This window comes from Zonotrichia leucophrys, chromosome 18, assembly GCF_028769735.1.
Source record: "Zonotrichia leucophrys gambelii isolate GWCS_2022_RI chromosome 18, RI_Zleu_2.0, whole genome shotgun sequence".
In the NCBI taxonomy this organism is placed as follows: domain Eukaryota; kingdom Metazoa; phylum Chordata; class Aves; order Passeriformes; family Passerellidae; genus Zonotrichia; species Zonotrichia leucophrys.
In genome coordinates, this window is record NC_088187.1 from 8,480,705 (window position 1) to 8,487,588 (window position 6,884).

The following is a 6,884-nucleotide window of genomic DNA, read 5'->3' on the forward strand; positions in this document are numbered from 1 at the left end:
TCCAGGAAATGCCTTCAACACCATCAAAGTTTCTACTACTGCATTTAGAAATAATTTCTATAGTCTCAACCAGCTAAAAAACAGTTAAGGGTGAATGCACTCCCCTCGATGTGGGTTACATTTTGTGCCCACACATACACAGCAAGGGAAGTGTCATTAAAGCAGCTTCAAGGAAATTAATTTTAGGTCATCAATTTTAAGGTCTTGATTTGCTGGGAGATAAAAGAACAGCAAAAGCCACCAGATGGATTCAAAAGGGCAAAGGGAAATAAGTGTCTTTGAGCCATATCCTGCCTTGTCCAATTACAGAATTATGCAGGCAAGTCTAATTTCAGGCATAGGGCAATGTTCCTATATCCATGCTGCATTCATCCACCAGGCATTTGTTTACCAAAGAGAGCCAAGCTCTGAATTCCAAGCAGCTTTGTGGGTATGCACAGCACACACTCAGGGTGTGGGTGTGTACACCAGGCTTTTAATTGCCCAGAGAGGTCAGGGCTGAGAAGCCAAGCAGGAGTGGCAGCTCAGGCTGTCTTCCAGGATAAGGTGACAAAATAGTGAGGAGTGAAGGGTGAGGAAGCTCCATCCCTGCAGAGCTGCCTCTGCCATGCTCTGCACAACAAAGGCTTCAGACAACACTGGGCACTCTACTGGGGAACCTGACCTGAGCAGTGCAAATGGAAATGCACACATGGGGTGGAAATCTCTCACCTCCACTCCTCACCACGAGCTCCTCTCTGTGGAAATGAGGAACAGCTCCACACCCCCTCCAAAGCTCTCCCAGCTCCAGGCAGGATCACAAGTGTTCTGCCAACAACAACCCCTTCTGCAGCAGCCCGAGATCCGAGCAGACCACACAAACCAGCAGGGATCTGGCTGGGTTAGGGAGGAGGAGGCTCCAGGAGCCACTGTTCACACCTCACCCATTTCTGTCCACAAAGACGTTTGCAAAGCAGTCAGTCCATGGTATCTTCATTGGTAAATGCACTGCTTAGGGCAGCTGGATGGAAGAAGCAGATTAAAAAAATACATCCCAAGAAAGCAAAGCCATTCATGGGCTAGGACCAGTATTTACTCATTTTTATCATTTCAATTGTGAAGTTTTAACGTGGAAGAAAGAATGATAGCTGGGATGCAGACAGGATTTAAAAGTAAAACTGGAAAGTTGGCCCAACTCATCAGAAAAGCAAAGGTTCATGAAATCTGTTTAATGCTCCAAAACCATTGCCAATCCACATCTCAAAGCTGCATGACAAAACAGAGAGCCACAGAACTGAATGTTTACACTTTTAAATATAACACACCTCTTAATGCACATTTTCAGACACTCACAGAGTTTTCTGAAATTGTCAGGCACTGCTTTCAGCTTGCCTGAAACCTCTCAGCAGTGTTAAGGTTTCTGGGAACACTCAACCTGTTGTCAAAAAGGGAATGATAAAAGGGAATAAAGGGAATTACAAAATAGGAGAAAGTTTGTATGCACAGCTGGTCTGTTCTCCATCCACATCTCTTCCTACTTGCTAAAAATAACATATAAATAGCAGAGTAACTTTTTTCTTGTCTATAAAAATACTTTTGTAAAGTCATGCATTGCTCAGAAGGTTCATTCAAAACCTGGCAGAGCATTTATTAACCAGCACACTTCTGAGTTGACAGACATTCAGGATTATCTCCCCCTTAGTTCTTTCCACTTCTCCTAATTCCTTTGTTTAATACTTCAAGTTAAGTTGAAAAGGAAGAAGTGTGGAAATGATTAGACAAAACGAAATGCTACTGAGGAGGTCCTACAAAGATAAGCCTTATCAAACGTCACAGCAGCTGCAAACAAGTCAGGAGTTGTACAGATCACTTTCATTTCCCACCAAAGCACATTTATTTATGTGACCAACCCCAAGTATTACACAAGAGTATGAGGAAAGAAGTGAAGCCAGGCAACAGGGATGATGGATATTAAGCAAGCAGAATGGCAATGCCTGGCTTGGAAAGCACCACCACTCAGGCAGCCTCCCCTGCCTCTCCATGTCACATGTCTGGTGACATTTCCCAGCCGAGCTCCACAACACAGCCGTGTGAGCACCACCAGCTCCTTCCCCACACAGAACCCTCATTCTTCCAGCCTGTCTGGGCTCATAAAAACAAAGTTTTCTTTTCTCAGCCTTAACCCTGACTTCCAGGGAGATAGAATGTTTTTTCCATCTCTCTTTGTAATTTCAGATCAGTACTTTACTGCAGCTCATGACAGGTCATATTCACATTTCACTCCTCTGCCATCTGCTTTGAAATTCCCAGTATCAAAGGAGTCCATACCTTTGTGCTTATAATTCTGCAGTCCTATTTTACAACTGAAGTGTAATTTAAACAAAACACATGAAATCTAGAGTAAGATCTAAAGTCTTGTAGCTCTGTCTTCTATTTCCACTATTAAAACCCAATATAACAATTTTTTGGACCAAAGAGATCCTTTAAAAGAGCACTCCAATGCCTGAATAACTATTTTCATACTCTTGAAAGAGATCCTGTTCTAAGCTTGAGCATCCCATCTTCTCACAGCTCCAGGATAATCCTGCAGGACAACACCACAGTCACAGCACTGAGGGACATTCTCCTGCAATATTCCTGTCACCCAACACCAGCAGGGTCAGAGGCCACAACACTTTACAAACCACTGAGACACAGGGTAATGAATATTAAAGCCTGGTTCACACAACAATTCATTTCTGCTGCCCTCCTGGCCTTTATGGGGAAACACCACTGTTTACCATGTTTATTGATCTCCTGTTATCCACTGTCCATCAGTCCTCTTCCCTTTTAGAACCCCAACTGCACTGGGTATTGATCAGCACTTTGCACAGCACAGTAACACACCTTACTGTCTGGAGAGGAGAGAGTTAACACAAATAGGAAAGACAATGAACAGAGAAGCAGGAGTTTTGAGGAGCAGAAAGGCAAGTTCAGAGAATAAACCCTGTTTTACCATTATATTCTCATGTCCCTCCAAAGACACTAACAATTGTCTTCAACAGAGACAACAGCACCCAGAGAATAAATATGACTGGTAAGTAACACAACACCCTGGAACTCCTCTCCTCCCAGAGGGGGAAGCAGGAAATAAAAACACCAGCAAACCTCACAGGGATTTCTGCACACTGCAGACACATCAGACACTCTGACCTACTCTACCATCAAAACTTGCTCCTCTGCTTCCCTTCTCTCACCACTTCCAACAGAAGCAAGACTGGCTGTGGCTAACACAGGAAATCTTCAAGCAAAGCCTCTCAGATGCTTCAGTTGAGCAGTTCCAACTTAAGACACTTGGGTTTCATTTTTCAGAGGTAATGGTCATCAAGGAGTCCATTAAAGGAAATGATGAAAGAGGCAGATTCTGCATTACTGAACTGGTCTGACTGGGAGTCCTGCACTGCCCTGGTTGCATTGTTACTGACCAAGGAGAGCAGAGTTTGCTCTGCACAGACTCAAACTCATGAAACCAAGTTAACACAAGGCAGCCTCCAGTGCAAAACTCCAGTGAGGACTTGTGTGAAAGAACATAAAAATCACCTTAAAAGACTTAAAATTCCATTTGTCAAGTGTGTAAATACTTTAGGACCTGTGATACACAAAGCTTGGCCCAAATCCAAGCAAATCCATTCACTTACAGCTCTTCTGAAGAGGACACTCCTTCAGTGCTATCTCTGCAGAGCTCAACCCTCATCCCTCACAGTGCTCTGAGGAACAGGGGCTGAGGCTGCCGGGTGAGGATAAACCCTCCCAGCCAATGCACAACCTTCAGGTCTTGTTGTCTTGAGCTGGAAATGGGATTTTGATCAATTATTATCAACTTTCTGCCTTCAAACTTCTGTGCTTGCCATGTTAACAGATGCTTTGTACAAGCCGACCTCCAAGAAGAGATAATTCACAATTCTGTCAAGAACAGCTGATCATATATTTTTATGACACAGTAATTGGGATTTTTGTCCAGCAGAGATGATTAATTCCACCACTTGCAGTATAAACCCCCCCAAAACAAACCCTTTACTTTGTGAATCTGAACCATGTAGCACAATCCTCTACAATAAGGAGTGGTACACATTTTTTTTTGTATCAACAGTTCTGATATGATATTGTTCTCTCAGTAGCTCAATGTTCCACCCTCCTCCGCCTTGAAAGCACAAGACATCCTTTCAAGTGTCCACTTTGCATTACTTAAAAATGTCCATGCCCTTTATCAGGCACATGTGGAACCCTTGTGCACTTCCAGAGTTGGTTTCTACTCTGAATACATCTCTTCTAATACAAAGTACACACTCATGACAGCTCACAGTATTAACTCTTATCTTTTTTTCTCTAATCTCTAAGCCTACATTATGCTCTCATTTTCCAGCATACATTGTCATCTGATTGTTTCATTTAGGGCAGTAAGGGTTTCTAGAACATGAGGCCTTTATTCATGGATAAATGTTTTAGAGCACACTGAATTAGCATTACTATTGTGGACATCTGATACCACAATTTCGAGCTTACCAAAGAAAAATAATAAAAATCCAGAGATTTGAGGGACTTTCCAAGCTCTAAGACTGTGTTTAAGACCAGAATTTACTTACCCTCCCCTCCATTCTTTTGGAACCCAGTTTATCCTAATAAACAGCCTTCATTTTCCTCAGCTCCTGGGCAGGTGTCAGTTACACTCTGCACACTCAGCACCACAATTTGTTCATCTCACAGGCAGAAACTGGCAAAGCTCCGTCCTGGAGAGCAGGACAGGGGAACGTGTCCTTACTCATGGCCACTGCCATGTCTGACTGCTCACCTTCCCCACACAATGGAGCTCTGGTGGCCTTTCAGATGGGCTGCAGGAGAAACCCTCTGATTTCATCACAGGGAATTGGCTGAGTTGGCACAGAAGGTGGGGCAGAGCAGCACAGTCTCCAAATGGATCAGCTAAAAAGCTCTTTGAATGCCACAATGCATCCTCAGTCCTCCAGCTCCATGATTTTAAATGTATTTCAGTTATATTAGCCTTTTATTTGCTAAGTAAGTTTCATTAGCTCCCATTACTTTGTTTACACACCTACCACAACACAGAAATTACTGGCATTACCCATTATGTCCAGGCTTCCTGCTCCACATTCTTTACTTTGAAAAACAGTTGGATTAGAAGTTCTTTAGTTAGAAACAACTAAGTATTTGGAATTAAAAGCTGGAAGCCTTAAGAGTTGTTATCACACAAAAAGAAGTATGTAATTAATACACATTATTAGGCCATGTCCTTCTTCAAGTTTTAACTTTGGATTTTATTCAATTTTTTTTTCCCTTAAATAGGTCATTTCAATAAGCTCTTTGCATGGACCAGAAGTGCTGCTCACAAGAGAAGTGTTCAGCTTGTCAGTACAACTCCCAGGCTGTATCCTACCCCAGCAAACTCCAGTGTGAGACATCTCTGAGCACAGAATCAACTTCTTGGTCTTTCACTCAAGGGAGAAAGAACCTGCACCGCTTTAGAAACACCACCTCAAGCCTCAGCGCCTACCTGGAGCATAATTAATGTGCCACCCACAACACAGCACCCTGCTGGACCAGCTTTGAAGTCAGAGTAGTAAACTCTCATAAATCATAAAACAGCATCACGTCAGAGTCTTTAAAAGTCAATTTTAACATCCCAAGTCACTAGTTTATCATTTTACGCTCAAGGTAAAGTCCTTTTACCTCTCATTTAGCACATTTTCAGTTCCAAGAAAATCAAACCAGAGTACTCACACTGCCTGAATTTTATTCAATTTGGTAATATTAAGTTATTTCAGCACTAAAACGACAACATCTTCTTGTAAAAATATACACCCCTGAAACCCTGTAACCCCTTATTTTTCCTGAGTTGCACAGGCAGTATCATCTTGAAAGAGGAGTATGACAAAGCATCTTAACAGAAGATAATCTCACAGCACTGAAGACTTACACTAATTTATCTTCTGGTTATAATACTTAAGTGGCATACACAAGTTTAAATTAGCCTCCGCTGTATACTTCGTTTCCCAAAATTATGATCAGGAGCTCCTCAAGACATTTGCTGACAGACACAAATCACCAAGAAGTTAAGCACAAACATTCAGGAGGAACTTTAGCACACGCTGAAGAGACACAGTATACGGGTTTAGTCCCTGAACTGCAATGAAGATAACACAGATGACACTGAAAATTACAAGAGAAGCAGAAACCAAGGAGCCGACAGCAAGGGCAGGAGAGAGGAAACAATTTTAGTAGACAGGAAACCTCTCGCCTTTGGTGGCAAAAGCCAACTGAAAATTTCTCCCTCGGTTTCAGCAGGAGCGACCGCTGCCGCCTCCTGTGTCGTTTGTTTTTAAGGTGTCGCTCGTACTCCGGCAGCTCCTGCCCAACGGCAGCCCCGGCTCGGCAAACGCCGCTCCCGCGCCGAGCAGCGGCGGCTCCATCCCGCCCGGCCCCGCTCCCCGCGGGCCCCCGGCTCTGCCCCGGCCGCCATCCGCCCTGCCCGGCCCCGGGGGCCGCCCGCGGCCCGGCCCGACCGCCGCCCTCGGCCCCTGCGCTCCTCCCTGCCCGCAGCCCGCGGGGACCGGCGGGCGCTGCCGGCCGCCCTCACGGCACTGCCCGGCCCCCTCACCTCAGCCGCGGCTCTCGGCTCTGCCCCAGCCCCTCACCTCAGCCGCGGCTCTCGGCACTGCCCAGCCCCTCGCCTCAGCCCCGGCTCATGGCACTGGCCGCTCCTGCCCGCGCCGGGCGGCGGCAGCGGCGGGGAGGCGGCGGCGCCGCCAATCCGGGCCCCGCGGGGGGACGGGCCTGCCCGAGCCGCCGCAGCGCCGGCCCGAGGGGCGGGACAGGGCGGGACGGAGCGGGGCGGGCGGGGGCGGGGACGA

At 45.8% G+C, this 6,884-nt stretch overlaps 1 protein-coding gene across 2 annotated transcripts in view; it reads right to left on the reverse strand.

Annotated features, from left to right (window-relative positions):
• TEX2 (testis expressed 2) overlaps nt 1–6,803 on the reverse strand; it is a 46,668-nt gene extending 39,865 nt beyond the window's left edge. The window contains exon 1 of one of the 2 annotated variants that reach the window (XM_064728448.1): nt 6,669–6,803. The gene's annotated coding sequence lies outside the window, so the exon portion shown is untranslated. Of the gene's footprint in view, nt 1–6,631 lie in introns of both variants that reach the window. The other variant, XM_064728446.1, reaches the window with a different exon arrangement.
• Nucleotides 6,804–6,884: the final 81 nt, after the last annotated feature.